At 44.5% G+C, this 15,441-nt stretch overlaps 1 long non-coding RNA gene across 1 annotated transcript; it reads right to left on the bottom strand.

Moving 5' to 3' along the window:
- On the bottom strand, nucleotides 1-14,762 carry LOC132864432 (uncharacterized). Its single transcript, XR_009650224.1, has 4 exons — nucleotides 10,395-14,762; nucleotides 4,943-5,533; nucleotides 338-1,240; nucleotides 1-60 (listed from the first exon to the last, which is right to left on the bottom strand). It is a non-coding gene; the product is annotated as an uncharacterized LOC132864432 (long non-coding RNA).
- Nucleotides 14,763-15,441: the final 679 nt, after the last annotated feature.

Genomic DNA, 15,441 nt, shown 5'->3' with positions numbered 1-15,441 from the left:
TTCTTAGAAACATTTTATGATTTATTTATGATTGTGGCCTATTCCTCCTGCGGCGCAGACCTGTACATGGAAACAGAAAAACATAACCAAAATTAATTTGATGCAGCATTGATAAAGAAAGTCAGCAGTAGGCTATGGGTTTCTAAATGCCACCCTACCTCATTATTTGGACATGGGGAAAACTATATTTAAAATCCAAAGAGGGATGGAGGGAGGAAAATTAAAACAAAAGAAAGAAATGAAATATAGAGTAGAGAATATTTGATAAAATTAAGGATGTTTTTATTCAGTAAACATTTAAAAAAATGTTCTACAACACTCTAGCCTAGTGACTTACCAGTAACAAAATAGACTTGAAGTATTCAGATCCGCTCTGCATAAAGCAGCTAAATCCTCTCTCTGTCTCCTGGCAGAAAGCTCCTTGGTTTGCTTGTGTCTCAATCACAGCTGGTATTCTGTAGAAAGACTTCTTTTCACCTTTCCCATCAGCTTTGTTAGAACCCTAACACAGCACAAAAGTTTACCATTGTAGGTTTATGATGAACCAAGTGCCTCGTGGGTTCACATACCGCGCGCTGCCGTTGTTTCCCCCTAATCACGAGTTTGTTGGTCTTCCAATGTGGCGCAGGGTTTGTTTACTTCCGGTTTCGGGTGACGTCAGTGAAAGGCGTCTAATGGGGGCATTACCGCCACCCACTGGATTGGGGTGTAAAGCAGTCTGAACAAAACGTGTAAACATAAACATAGGAGAAATGAACCCGTTTTTCTAACTCGTCCTCACTTAGTCTACTTTTCTTTTTTGATTAGTCTGGATTTGATATTGTAAATTTAAATGTGAATCAATGTATATTCATCGGACATGAACAAATGAATAAATCTTGAGTAATCTTGAGGCGTGTGTGTCCGGGGCGCGGTGTCGCGGGGGGGGATCGAACGAACCCTCCGATCCCCCCTGGCTACGGGCCAGTTGCTCATCCTACCAATGTTGAAAACTGGCCGGCAAAAGTGACGATGGTTCAACGTCGTATATTCAACCTTCTCTGACGGTCGACAGATCAACCTTCACCCACGTTGATTCAACGGTGATAAATCAACCCTCTCAGACGGCGGAGAAATCGACGTTTCACGGCGCCGTTTCAACGTTGATTTTCTGACGTACGACGGAAACCGACCATTCTGACCAAAACTCTACGTCGTTTCAACGACCCTCTGCTATCGGGGTACTGTCCTCCTCCAAATTCTGAAACAGAGAAACAGATTTTGTACACATGCGTGAGTTGTCTTTGAGGTTGTTGTGTTAAATGATACCTACTTTGGTTTAAGGCAAATGTCAGATAAATTGTTTACTAATAAGAACACACCTAAAAGATTATAGTGTCACATTTTTGGACATACTCCAACCTGTTCATTTTGTGATCCTGATAAAGAAACTCAGCCACTGTTGTCACAGCCTATTAATATAACAGTGTACAATGGGGAACAGAAGCAGCAAGTTAGAGAAAGGAAAGGAAGAAGCAAGTAAGCCTGAGGCTACATGTGCTATAATAAGAAGTGGGTGTTCCTATGACAACCCAAACATCCAGTTTATGAAAACCTCGTATGCAGGGGCGGTCCTGGGGGTGGTCCAACCGGGCAGCCACCCGGGGCGGCATCGCGGGGGGGGGGGGGCACGAGCGCGGGCACGAAAAAAAAAAACGGTCCCCCCCAAAAAGACCCCGAAAAAAAAATAAACAAGACGGGCGGGTGTGTGTGTGTGTGTGAACATTTTGGATGGGGAAGCCCAATACCAAAGTTGTGCAGGTGACGTCATCAGTGTGTGTGTGCGCCTAACTTGTCGTAGCCCCATAATATGCACAATCCCGCCAGCGGAACGTTGTACTAGTCATCAAAAAGACTTTACTACCATAGTACTACACTACTATATGACATTACACAGAGTCTTAAGTAATATGTATTACTTAACCCCCCCCCCAAAAAAAAAACAAGACGGCCGGGGCGTGAAAAAAAAAAACGGTCCCCCCCCAAAAAAAACCCCGAAAAAAAAAAAAACAAGACGGGCGGGTGTGTGTGTGTGTGAACATTTTGGATGGGGAAGCCCAATACCAAAGTTGCGCAGGTGACGTCATCAGTGTGTGTGTGTGCCTAATTTGTCGTAGCCCCATAATATGCACAATCCCGCCAGCGGAACATTGTACTAGTCATCAAAAAGACTTTACTACCATAGTACTACACTACTATATGACATTACACAGAGTCTTAAGTAATATGTATTACTTAACCCCCCGAAAAAAAAACAAGACGGCCGGGGCGCGAAAAAAAAAACGGTCCCCCCCCCAAAAAAAAAAAAAACCAAAAAAAACAAGACAGGCGGGTGTGTGTGTGTGTGAACATTTTGGATGGGGAAGCCCAATACCAAAGTTGCGCAGGTGACGTCATCAGTATGTGTGCCTAACTTGTTGTAGCCCCATAATATGCACAATCCCGCCAGCGGAACGTTGTACTAATCATCAAAAAGACTTTACTACCATAGTACTACTACACTACTATGACATTACACAGAGTCTTAAGTAATACATTACGACTTGATCATTGCCATTCTGGTAACAGCAAATTTATAACGGGCCGTGTCTGCGACGTACAACACATGACGAGAAATGTTTAAACAACCACATAAAGCTGTTAACATTCTGTTGGCTAATACAGAGCCCAACGCGGGGGGGCGGCACAAGCGCGGGCGTGAAAAAAAAAAAACGGTCCCCCCCCCCCCAAAAAAAAGGTCCCCCAAAAAAACCCCCCGAAAAAAAAAACAAGACGGGCGGGGGGGCGCCAGCAGGGGGTTTCGCCCGGGGAGTAAATCACTCTGGGATCACCACTGCTCGTATGGCGAGGATTGTTTGGCACAGTTTGACATATGGGTAAAGGACTTAGGATTCCCTGAAAAGGGCAGTTTTAGTCCCAGGCAGATAGGACAGTTAGAAGAAAAGTTGAAACAGAAGGAAAAAGAAGAGCCTGCAGATAATGTTAAGTTCTTAGGGGACTGGAGGGCGTTTTCTGCATGGAAAGAAGAAACACTTAAGAGAGAGTACAAAAGAGAGAAACGACAGGCAGGGCTCTCACCCTCTTCTCAGTGTTTGAAGTTTCAGATGGACCCTGACCTGAAGTCTGCCCCACCACCCCGACACACACTGCCTCCTCAGCAAGGCGGAGCATCATTCCCACAAGCGCCTCACCCACAGAGAAGGGGAGAAGTTGAGACAAAGAAAAAAACTGAGCCTCTGGAATCTCCTCCAGCCTATCAGCCACCTCCAGCATCAGCACGTCCCCTCGCTTCTCCATCACACATGAGATCCGGTCTTACATATGGCGATGGAAAAGACACTCTCCTGGACCTGACCACGTGCTCACCAGTGGGTCCACAAGGCCATAATCTAAAGTCTGAAGTCCTTCATCTTCCAATGGTGGAAGTGGCTGGAGCTGAAGGCGTGCTTTTAGTCCACAGACCCTGGACGACAGCTGACATGAAGGAAAGCATGGCTTCTCTTCCCAACGTGAGAGAGGTAGGAGGAAAGAGATTTGGTAATGAGCTGTTGATATTTTGCAGAGAATTCCGACCGACCACCCATGAACTTCGCCGCCTACTCATGATCAAGATGGGTATAGATTGGAACAAAGTTTCCAAAGAGTGGCCGGAAGCTGACCAGCGAATGACTACACCAGACTGGAGCGTGGCTGGCAATAGTGAGTATAGAGATACCCAGGGTGCGATTTGTCAAAAAACCAGAAGGGGGGATGTTTTTTTTTTTATCATGAAACGTCACAAAATTAAGGTAACAATAGGCTAACAGCTCAATAACATCCGATGATATCAAATGAATAACACTAAATGAAAACGAACACTAAACCAGAGATAGTAAATTCATCTTCCTATCTCTCTGACTAAATACACGAACACTAACACACAACAAAGTTCGCATTGCTTGTCGCATTGCTGTGATGTTTCTCTCCCTCCGGATTTAATGGACAGTGACTCGAAAATCACTAAAATACATGAATACTAAATGAACAGTTTGCTCTGATGGCGCAGTTCATGTGGCCTTTTCTGCTTTCCCGTCGGTGCACTATCCGCCGCGTTTCGCCCTTCTTTAATCCACATTTCTGTGAATTTCTCAGCAGGGAAGGAATGCACGTCTGGCCCATTGACAGCGAGGAAAAGAAGGCTGTCAGTGTGGATACATTCATTCTGTTGCGCTCATCAATAAGGATGTGATTCATGGCGCTAAATCCATGTTCACACTCTGGATATTGTTATTATCTACAATGTATTTATTTGCTGGTGACGTTCGTGAACATCAAAGCTGCCACTTCGGGTCATTTTGAAAGTGAGTGCAATGTAGACCATAGAAAACTGTGTCACAACATGCCTGTCATGTCAACTTTTTTTTTTTTGGTTTGTTTGTTTTATTGACGGGGTTGTCCCCGAGGATTTTTTTTCAGCAGAGATAAAAACCAGAGGGGAGGATGATCCCCACCATCCCCCCCAGCAAATCGCACCCAGGAGATACCATCACTGCTCTCTGTGCTCGTCTGGACAGAGCTTTTCCTTTGAACATAGACATGACTAAGATCAATATGTGTAAGCAAGAAGATGGAGAAGGGGTGTCAGCGTTTCTTGCCCGTCTCACTGCCATGCATGAGAAACACAGTGGCCTGACCAGACCCGTGACCCTGGCTAGAGTGGAAGGCACTCCTGAGGTCTGGGAAGCGCACCTGTGGAACAGTTTCATGAGCGGTATGAATCCAGCAGTGGCCAAGTTAGTAAAGCAGCTCTGTCTCCTGTGGGAAACCACCAGTCTCACCAAGATCGAGCAGTACGCTGTGCATGCAGAAAAGCTGCTGAAAGAGAAGGAGAAGACAAAGTCAGCACAAAGAGACCAAGACCTACACGCTGACACTCTCACTCTTTTCCAGACTGTTCAGCCTGGACAAGAAGGAAGAGGTCGAGGTAGGGGCCGAAGCAGGATGACCTGGGGTGACCCGTCCTGGATAAAAGGCGTAACCTGCTACAACTGCAATCGGAAGGAACACATGGCTCGAGATTGTCTCCACAGTCACAGGCAGAAGCCCTGTGAGGAGTACAGCAAAGCAGACTGACAGGCGGACTCCAGGAATGGGCCCCACACAGAGAACAGGGGAGGTAACACACACACACCTGATGATACACATACACATAGACAGGAGCATTCACATAACATTAAACACATTAGTAGCAGCACCTGCATGCAACAGCAAGACTACACAGAAACGCCCGATACACCAGTCCAGATAGATACACCTGAAGTTGCATTAAGTTTGTTAAAATAAACAACTACTCCCTTTTCTAAACGCCCTTGTATGCCCCTCACTGTGTGTGGGCATGTGTTAACCTTTTTAGTAGATTCTGGAGCAGGACACTCAGTGATACAACATGGGGTACTTCCAGTAGACCCACCGCTCAGCTCAAATTCTATTCAGACAGTGGGCATCTCAGGACGACCTGTAACCGAAACTTTCTCAGTCAACCTCCTGTGTGAAAGCGAGGGAGGAATAGTTATGTCCCACTCATTTCTCATCTCACATACATGTCCAGTAAATTTGTTAGCACGTGATTTAATGTGCAAATTAGGAGTAAATCTCATGTCCACTCCAGATGGGCTAACTATTGAAGTAAGTGAAATGTGCGGTGTGCAGTATGGGTTTGGAAGCCCCCTATCCCTCGTCTTGTGTTCGTTTTCTATCACCATGCCCGGTGTTCATGGGTCGGTTTCGACCCGTCTTTTAAATCAGCTAAAAAAGTCACAAGTAACAATGATTTGTCACCATTTTTTTTCCTGATGTCTTGACTACTCTTTTAGGCTTCCATTTAGATGGAAATATTAGTTTTATTATTTTTTTGTCAAGGGTTTAAGGTTATTGTTTTCTGTGTACACCCCTTTATTTCAGTAGGAAAAAATTAAAAAGTAACCTCTTAAGTGTAATACAAATAATTAAAAAGATTTATTGTTACCTGGCTGTTACTGTGGGGTATTAGAACATATCTTGAAAAACAATTTTTTTTCATGTTTTTATTTTTGATTTTATTTACAATAGTTACATCTATGGTGTTCGCGTCGTTTTCGACCCATATATAATTACCACTGAGAAACAGGAACAACAGAATCTTTTTCAGTGAATGAACTTTAATGTGACCATAACATGAAACAAAGAACAATGAAAATGAACAAGTCATGGCACAACATATAGTTTTGTAAGGTCAAACAAACCCCTAATAATCCACCAAATCAAACCAATAAGGCCTACACTCATTTGTGTGCCTAAAAATCTCTCTCTCTCTCTCTCTCTCTCTCTCTCTCTGTGTGTTTGTGTGTGTGTGTGTGTTGTGTGTGTGTGTCTAGCACTAGAAGTCCCAGAGAGGGGCCATTTGGCCTTTTTACCTAGAAAACCCACAAGAGGGCCAATTGGCCCCAAGTCCTCCCTGTAGACACTCATTTTGTTATGGAAATGTGGCTGTTAGTTACCTTACAGCTTAGGCCCTGTCCACACGGCAACGGATTCAGGTGACTCCGATACAATTGCTTATCGTTTAGGCCTGGCGTCCACACGGCACCGGCGTTTTGGGTGCCCAAAACGCAATCTTTTTGAGAACGGGTTCCAGAGTGGAAAGATCTGGCAACGTTGCCGTTGTGAAGTCGTCTGGATGAGTAAAACGGGTTTGTTTACGATGACGTCACAACCACATGACTGTGAGTGCTTCACGCCGGGTAGAAGTGTAACGAATATCACCAGGAAAAAGCCTTACAGAGCACTAGTGAGAGTGAAACACGAGCTTAGATATTATTATTATTATTATTATTATTATTATGTTCAGTGTTAGTTCACAGTAGTAATGCAAGAAGCAGAATAGTGACAGTAATAGTGAAGCAAAAACATGCAATTGTACAAACACTGCAGCTCTACAGCAAAATATTCATTTATGAAATGGTCTGATTCTTAACACCAGTAGTGCCAATGATCTTCTCATTGCGATGCGAGTTGTCAACAAATCCTATAACTTGGTTCATGAAACGCGCTTACAAAATATTTTCACTGTGAATATTTATTGTGTAATGGTGCAAAGTGAGAGAGAGAGAGAGAGAGAGAGAGTCAATCCCGCCAGCAAAAATAGAGAAAAAAAGAGCAATCTCACCTCTTCAGATGTGGGTTTAAGTCCTACAATACATTCCTCAAAAAGGGCGTAGAGGAGCAAATTAATCATTATTTAATTAGCATTCAAATTATTCCAGACCATTAAAGACACCGCCTTCCGCATAGAATCATAGGTCATCCTCGCCGCCATTTTGGAGAGGTCAAAGCGGAGAATAAAGATTAGCTGCGTTTAACTGTACCAACAGGTTTGCCATCCAAACGAGATCACATGGGATTACCTTTCACAGGTGAGACTGGAAAAATACTTTTCATTGTATTTGGTCATTATAATGTAATTTTACAAACAGATTTTCCTGACTTTGTGGCTAATATGCATCCTTACTTCTTCTATTGTTCTGGTGTCTCCGAAGGGACCGTCTTACAGCGCCCCTAGAGGTGTGGCATGTGTATTGCATCGTTTTCAGCAAGCATTGCGTTGCCATATGGACCTGATATTTTACTGATTGTTGCCCATTTGGACGCGATATATTTTTAAATAACATCTCGTTGCCGTTGTCGTGTGGATGTAGCCTTAGAAATGAAATCTTACAATGCCTGTTGAATGTTGAATCTCTGCATCTTCGTTCCTTGGAGAGGAGCTTCTTTCACCACAAAATTCTTGAGGGAACTGAAGCGATAGTCCATGTGCACTGAGGTATTTATCCATCAAACAATTGTCTGGTTGCAGTCACATGAGTCGTTATGGTCACATGGGAATAGAATAGAATAGAATAGAATAGAATAGAATAGAATAGAATAGAGAATGTGAGAATAATGTGTTTTTATTCCTCATTCTCACATTCACACAGAAGTAGCCAACATGACTTCACCACTGAAGTGTGAAGTGTGTGAAGTGTGACCCCCTCACCCCACACACTGCCACTAACAGCCTCATTACCATAATAAAATGAGTGATTAGTGTATTGGGGAAAAGCGGTCGGGCCAAATGGACCCCTTAGCTGAACTAATGGCACAAAACATATGTCAACATAACCCAAAAACTTCAAACTAGTGAGCTATTTATATACACAATATCATGATGTCATGCTAGTTCATAAGCTTGAATGGTTGGCAGAGGAGCTAGCTATATCAATTTTAGCTAGCAGTTAATTTATTTGTTCAGTTTTGGTTGTAATAATTGCTCCATAAACTACTTATTAAGAACCGGGTCGAAAACGACCCGAACACCACAAGTGCTATATTTTTAATTAGAGCATAACAGAATTTTGGAAAAAAAAATTTTGTTTTATTTTGTAAAAATACAGGTGGCTGACAAAGTCAGAAAGCCTTGAGGCAAGAATCTAAACCCAAGGGCTTCGTTTACAAAGTCAAAGTTGAAAACGGGTCGGTGACGACCCGAACACAAGAGGAGGGCTATATGTGTATGTCTGGCGGCTCTGCTCAGATCAACTCACACAAACTCCAAAACACCTTGTACAGCTCGCACACTTGAATACCTCATCAGTTGACACAGATTATATGAAAGAGGAAGATTTGCATTGCACAGCACATGTTCACCAAGGGCAAGATGTAGAGTTTGAAAAGACTTGGTTTGCAGACCCCCACACACATGAAAGATTGACCCTCAAAACTGCATATTGGTCTAAACATTATTGTGCTGTGCAGGTCCATTTTACTCGTTGTCCAAACAGCTGCATCAATGCTCATCGCAGTGTTCTCAAACAGTGTTCTCAAACTCTGTCATGGCCTCATGACAGAGGACTCTGAGGTTGACTGCTGCCAACATGATTTCTTTGACATCATTAATTCTATACCCCATGTCTCATTAGCAAAACCGTGAGCTGCCCATTGGAAAGACATGGGGAAGTGGGTCAAGAAGTGTGCAGCCAATGACAATGAATGGTCCCGAACAGAGGACCCTAGTGTGTTGTTTTGTCAAAGGCTTGGGGTCTACAAGCAAAGTCAGGCTATGTGTGTGCATGTTAAGCGCAGCGTAATATTAGCCACTGATGACCAGGGTCCTGGGGACCCTGGCCATAGTGGCCTGTTTGTCTCTGTTTCCACAGGCATAACTCCAGCAGAGGTGCACCCCAAATTGGCAGGAGTTCCAAATTCCGTTTGGGCAAAGGGTAAACATGATGTGGGCCTAATAAAGAATGCTGAACCAGTGGTGATCACCCCCAAATCAGATTTCAGGCCTAGACAGACCCAGTACCCACTCAAACCAGAAGCAATCGCAGGTATAAAACTGGTCTTTGATTCGTTGCTGAAGGCAGGTGTAATTGTCCCTTGCCCAGACTCTCCAGTGAGCACTCCTATTTTTCCAGTTAAGAAGGCAAGAAAACCATCCCAGCCTGATGAGTGGAGGTTTGTCCAAGATCTGCAAGCAGTTAATGCTGCAGTTTTTCCGCGCGCACCTGACGTCCCTAACCCATACACCATTTTGGGCCAGGTGCCTGCTGACAGTAAGTGGTTTTCAGTGGTGGATCTAGCAAATGCGTTCTTTTCTATTCCTATACATAGAGAAGCCAGTATTGGTTTGCCTTTATGTATGATGGTCATCCATACACTTTCACTCGTTTGTGCCAGGGTTACTGTGAGTCCCCAACCATATACAGCCAGTGCCTCAGAGACAGCCTCGCTTCGTTAACTTTGTCACCAAGATCAGCTTTGCTGCAGTATGTTGACGATTTAATGATTTGTGCCCCAACTAAAGCTCAATGTGAGGATGACACCGTAACGCTACTGTGACACCTCGCTAAGGAAGGTCATAAGGCTAGCCTCACAAAATTACAGTTTGCAAAACAGAAGGTGCATTTCTTGGGGCATGATATCACAGGGGAGGGAAAAACGCTGTCTGCGGACAGAGTCTCAGCTATTCAGAAAATTCCCAAGCCGATCACTGTGAAATAAGTTTTGTCATTTTTGGGTATGTGTTCCTATTGCAGAGCATTCATTCCGAATTATTCCATCCTGGAAAGTCCAGTGAGAGAGCTCGGGCACGGTTCATCCCTCACCACTTCGTCACCTGTCGTATGGACACCAGAAGCTGAAGAAGCATTCCTGGCCCTAAAAGGCGCCCTGCAGACCACACCCACACTGGGACTGCCTGACCCCAATAAACCATTTGTTCAAACTGTCGATGAAAAGAAGGGTTTATGACCTCTGTTCTTTTGCAGAAACATGGGGATAGATTGAGACCTGTAGCTTACTTCTCCAGCAGGCTGGATCCAGTGGCGGCTGGACTTCCTGTTTGCCTGCGTGCAGTTGCTGCAGCTGAAAAGGTGGTAACTGCCTCCAGAAATATTGTGAGGTATTCTAACCTCACCCTTTTGGTCCCACATGCTGTCTCCCTGCTTCTGTTGGAGAAAAAGATGTCACATTTGTCAGCACAGAGATGGTTGAAGTATAACACGGTCATACTTGATATGCCTAACATCACTGTGAAACGTTGTACTGTTCTGAATCCTGCCTCTCTTCTCCCTACAGAGGACGATGGAGAGCCACATGACTGTGTTGCTCTCACTAACGATTTTTGTTCCATCAGGGCAGATTTAAAGAGCGACCCTTTGGAAAATCCAGACATGATCCTCTATGTGGATGGTTCAGCCTCCAGAGACCCAGAGATGGGAAAGAACAAAGTAGGTTTTGCCGTAGTCTCAGATCACGAGGTCCTCAAGGTGTCACATCTGCCCTTGAACCTGTAGGCACAGGCTGCAGAGCTCTGTGCCCTTACTGAGGCATGCAAATTGGCGGCAGGGCAATCTGTCAATATTTTTATGGACAGTAGGTATGCATTTGGTGTTGTGCACGATTTTGGCACCATTTGGAAACACAGAAATTTTCTCACTAGCACAGGATCTCCCATTGCACATCATAAACTGGTCTCTGAGTTGTTGAATGCTATTCTACTCCCTAGAGCCATTGCTGTGTGTAAGTGTGCTGCCCATACTAACAATACTGATCTTGTGTCTCAAGGGAATGCCAGGGCGGATGCAGCAGCTAAGTGTGCAGCCTCGGCTTCCAGTTCACCCTCTAACCTTGCCTTTCCTCAGGTTTCTACCCCTTGTTTACAGCTAGTGGACCTTCAGAGCACTGCCACTCAGGACGAGAGACGAGTCTGGAAACAGGCAGGCTGTATCTTTGCAAACTTGGTCTGGGTTTGTCCCTCGGGCGGTCCCTGTCTACCAAAATACATGTTCCCTTTCTATGCAAAATTGGCACATGGGCTCACCCATGTGTCAAAAGGGGGGATGGTAGCAGAAGTAACAAAGAGATGGTTCACAAAGGGGTTTTCAAATTATGCTGCAAAATTTTGCAAGCAATACTTGATATGTGCACAACATAATGCAGGTCAAGGTATCAGACTAACTCAAGCAGCACACCCAATACCAGACAAACCATTTGATCACCTCCAAATGGACTTTATTGAACTGACACCTAGTGAAGGGAAAAGGTATTGCCTGGTAATAGTTGATGTTTTCAAAATGGGTTGAAGTATTCCCCACAGCTAAACAAGACTCAGAGGTGGTAGTCAAAGCACCCCTGAGAGATGTAATTCCTAGGTGGGGTATACCTAGCAAAATCTCAAGTGACAATGGAACACCCTTTGTTAATGCAGCCCTAAAGAAAATAGGAGCATTCCTAGAGATAGACCTGAAACAACATTGTGCCTATCATCCTGCAAGTGCGGGAGCAGTAGAGAGGGAAAATGGGTCACTTAAAAATAAACTAAGCAAAGCTTGTGCAGAAACAGGGCTAGGATGGACAAAGGTCCTCCCTGTTGGACTCACACAAATGAGGATGCAAACTAGGCCTAAACATGGGTTAAGCTCATTCGAAATTCTGTTTGGACGAGTACCCAACACAGGGATAGGGCCAGCTCAAGGAACACTGCCGGACACCACACTGTGTGATGATGCAATGTTGAATTACTGTGCAATGTTGTCCTCTGCTTTGAAATCTATCCACAAACAGGTAAAAGAAGCACTTCCCAAACCCGCTGAGGGACCTCTGCACGATCTACAACCAGGGGATTGGATCGTGGTGAAGGACTTCCGACGAACCAAGTGGAACAAGCCACGGTGGAATGGCCCATTCCAGGTCCTGCTCACGACCCCAACAGCAGTGAAGGTCACAGGCAGAGTGACGTGGATCCATGCTAGCCACTGCAGGAGGGTTCCTGAACCGGCTGAGCAGGAGGGAAAAGAAGGCCTAAGTGACCCAGATGCTGACTAAAGCTCGAGGAGAAAGAAGTGTTAATTGAGTACATCTGAGAACAGAACCCCAACCATAAGGTGGGACAAGTGGTAACCCGAGACTCAGGAGGAGAGGTAAGCGATTATCATTTAGAAGGTGCCCTACATGACCGCTTTCCTGCCTTGATCTAAACTACGTGGCGAGCAAGTTCCGCAGGACTGAGCGTGACAGCACAGTTACGCTGTTGCACCCTCAATAGAGAAGAGTATTTTAGTATCTAGTCAGTAAAAGTGGTTTCAGAAGTCCCGAGTTTCTCCAAGCTCCGGTGAGGTGGGATGAGGGCTGATAGGGCATGCCCGCCCTCTGAGCACCAATACACATCAAGAAGGGCAAGGGTTAACTCGGAGACCTAGTTAACATAAAATGAAGGGGGTAAATCATTATAAACTAGGTCCAGTCGTGGGCCTGAGCATCTTGATCCTACTGGGGCTCATGGGAGGATTCGTGTGGTGGTCGATACAGGGAATCCAGACTGACACAGAATCGAGACGAGGGAGACATCCAACTCATAATTTGTATTGGCAGTATGCTAATTTTACAGCTAAACAAGCTAACAGGTCAAATTGTCTAGTTTGCTCAACCCTGCCACACACCATTACACAACCATTCGTGTTCGAGATCGCCAACACAACGGATGAAGATACTGCGCAAGCATGGCGAGCTGTGATGGAAGCTGTCTGTAATGATGTAGAAAAAGGCTGTAGTGTCACGTATCAAGGTGGGGGAGACGACCTGAGGGTAGAAATTAGTGTAAATGAACCAGGAAAGGGGCTAAATTATACCTTATGCGCAGGGCGAAAGGGCGATCCGAACTCAAACCTCATAGGGAAGGTCAAGGAAACTAGGTGTTCAACCGTTTGCACTGTGCAGGGTTCAGTCCCAAATCCAAATGTGACCTGCACGGGACGAAGTGGCACTCTGTACAAGCAAGGCAGAAAAGCGACAATAGGAGGTGACTTAGGACCAGGAGGGAATCTAACTCAGTTAGCGGGTCCAACCTTCTATTACCCAGGCTGGCAATGGAAGTGTGGTCACTATGTGTATAACTTTCTTCCGGTAGATTGGAAAGGCACGTGTGCCCTGATCCAATTAGATGCCCACCTAATAATAGCAACCCCTGAGACGAGTGGCAGACGGTGCAGAAGTGTCGACAATGATTTTCCTCCTCCAGAACATCAGCTGCAACCCAAGGTGAAGAAATTCTTCCAGGCACTGTTTCCACAGTACGGGATAACACAACTCTGGAATGAACTTGAGGTGGTGCATTATAGACTGGCGCAGTTTGTGAATTCAACCACAGAGGCCATGGAGGGCATGAGAACTGAATTGACCGCGCTCAGATTAATGACAACACAGAATCGCATGGCTCTCGACATCCTTTTGGCAAAGGAAGGTAGTGTGTGTGTCATGATAGCAGAACACTGTTGTACGTACATTCCTGAAAACAACAGGAATCATGGTAACATCACTGAGGCACTGAACAAGATGCGCAAGGTTGCTGAACAATTACAAGCAGACGAACATGGAGGAGACAAAGACAGCTGGTGGCATTGGTTTAGTGGATGGAAGACTCTAATTCTATCCACCATACCAGTCCTGGGCTTAGTGATTGTGATGTTATGTTTGCTCCCTGTTCTCTGTTAATGTTGTATGTCTGTGTTTCAGAGGCAGCTGACAAATATCGGTTACCAGATGGTGAAAATAGAGTCCGATGACTTGCCTGACTGGCCTCCAAACTCACATGAAGACTATAACCCACCGTTCGATGACATCAGCACAGTTGACATGAAACTAGTCCTGACTTAAAACACTTTCATTATGATTGTTTCCTGTTCTCTTATTCCTGATCTATGTATATGGCTTGCTAGCATTCATTTAAGATGTTTATGTCTTATAAAAACAGCCTTAGCATTATCCCTGTACACTCAATGACGTGTTAAGTCGAATCTCTCTGAGAACTCTTATCACTGAAACCGTGTACAGTTCTTTCCTTTTAGCAATTTATCCTATAAGATAAAAAGGGGGGAGAATGTGAGGGAAATTTAGTGGATGAACATTCCTATTCTCTGTGTTCCTGTGTGTTGAGCTCAAGTGGCCTAATATACTGAGAAAGATGTTTTTTTCCAATGTTGTAATCACTTTTCTGTGGCCTTGGTGGTAATGAGCAGGGTGCTTGAATTTGTCCTAACTATGCATCTTCTCATGATGTAACCACCTTTCCTGACCTCGGTGGTGATAAGCAGGGTGCCTGAGTTCTCATAACTACGCATCTGCCTGCACATACCAGAGCACGCCAGGTGCACGCTTTAACAAAGCTTCATAGAAAATCTTGATCCAATCACATGAAGATGCAAGCAGTAAGCGAATGCCTTTAGAGTATAATAGATAGCAGCCACTAAAACACAACTCAGAGAGCGCGCGCGTACTCTCACATCACTAGAGGTGATGCTCTGCTTTAATTTTCTTTCTTTCCTTTCTTGTATTCCTTTGTATGATTTACTATAATAAATAACTGAAAAGACGACTGCTAAGCATTCTGAAGTGTTTATTAGAAATTTCCATTACAGCAGTTCTTCACATCTTATTTTATTTAATATTTGAAATTTGTCCCAGTTGACTTCTTTGAAATTCTACCTTGGTATCCCCATTGATATTTGGGTCTGTCTCAGAAACTGGGTACTGTGGGGTTACCCCACTAAATATACTCATACTCAATAAACTATCCAGTTTTGAATGGTGATGTTGGTTTTAATTTGAAATGAAATGATGAAAGAAATAATACAGATAAAAGTAAATCTTCTCATCTCATTATCTCTAGCCACTTTATCCTGTTCTACAGGGTCGCAGGCAAGCTGGAGCCTATCCCAGCTGACTACGGGCGAAAGGTGGGGTACACCCTGGACAAGTCGCCAGGTCATCACAGGGCTGACACATAGACACAGACAACCATTCACACTCACATTCACACCTACGGTCAATTTAGAGTCACCAGTTAACCTA

This window comes from Neoarius graeffei, chromosome 17, assembly GCF_027579695.1.
Source record: "Neoarius graeffei isolate fNeoGra1 chromosome 17, fNeoGra1.pri, whole genome shotgun sequence".
NCBI lineage: Eukaryota > Metazoa > Chordata > Actinopteri > Siluriformes > Ariidae > Neoarius > Neoarius graeffei.
This window is presented reverse-complemented; position numbering and strand designations above follow the sequence as displayed.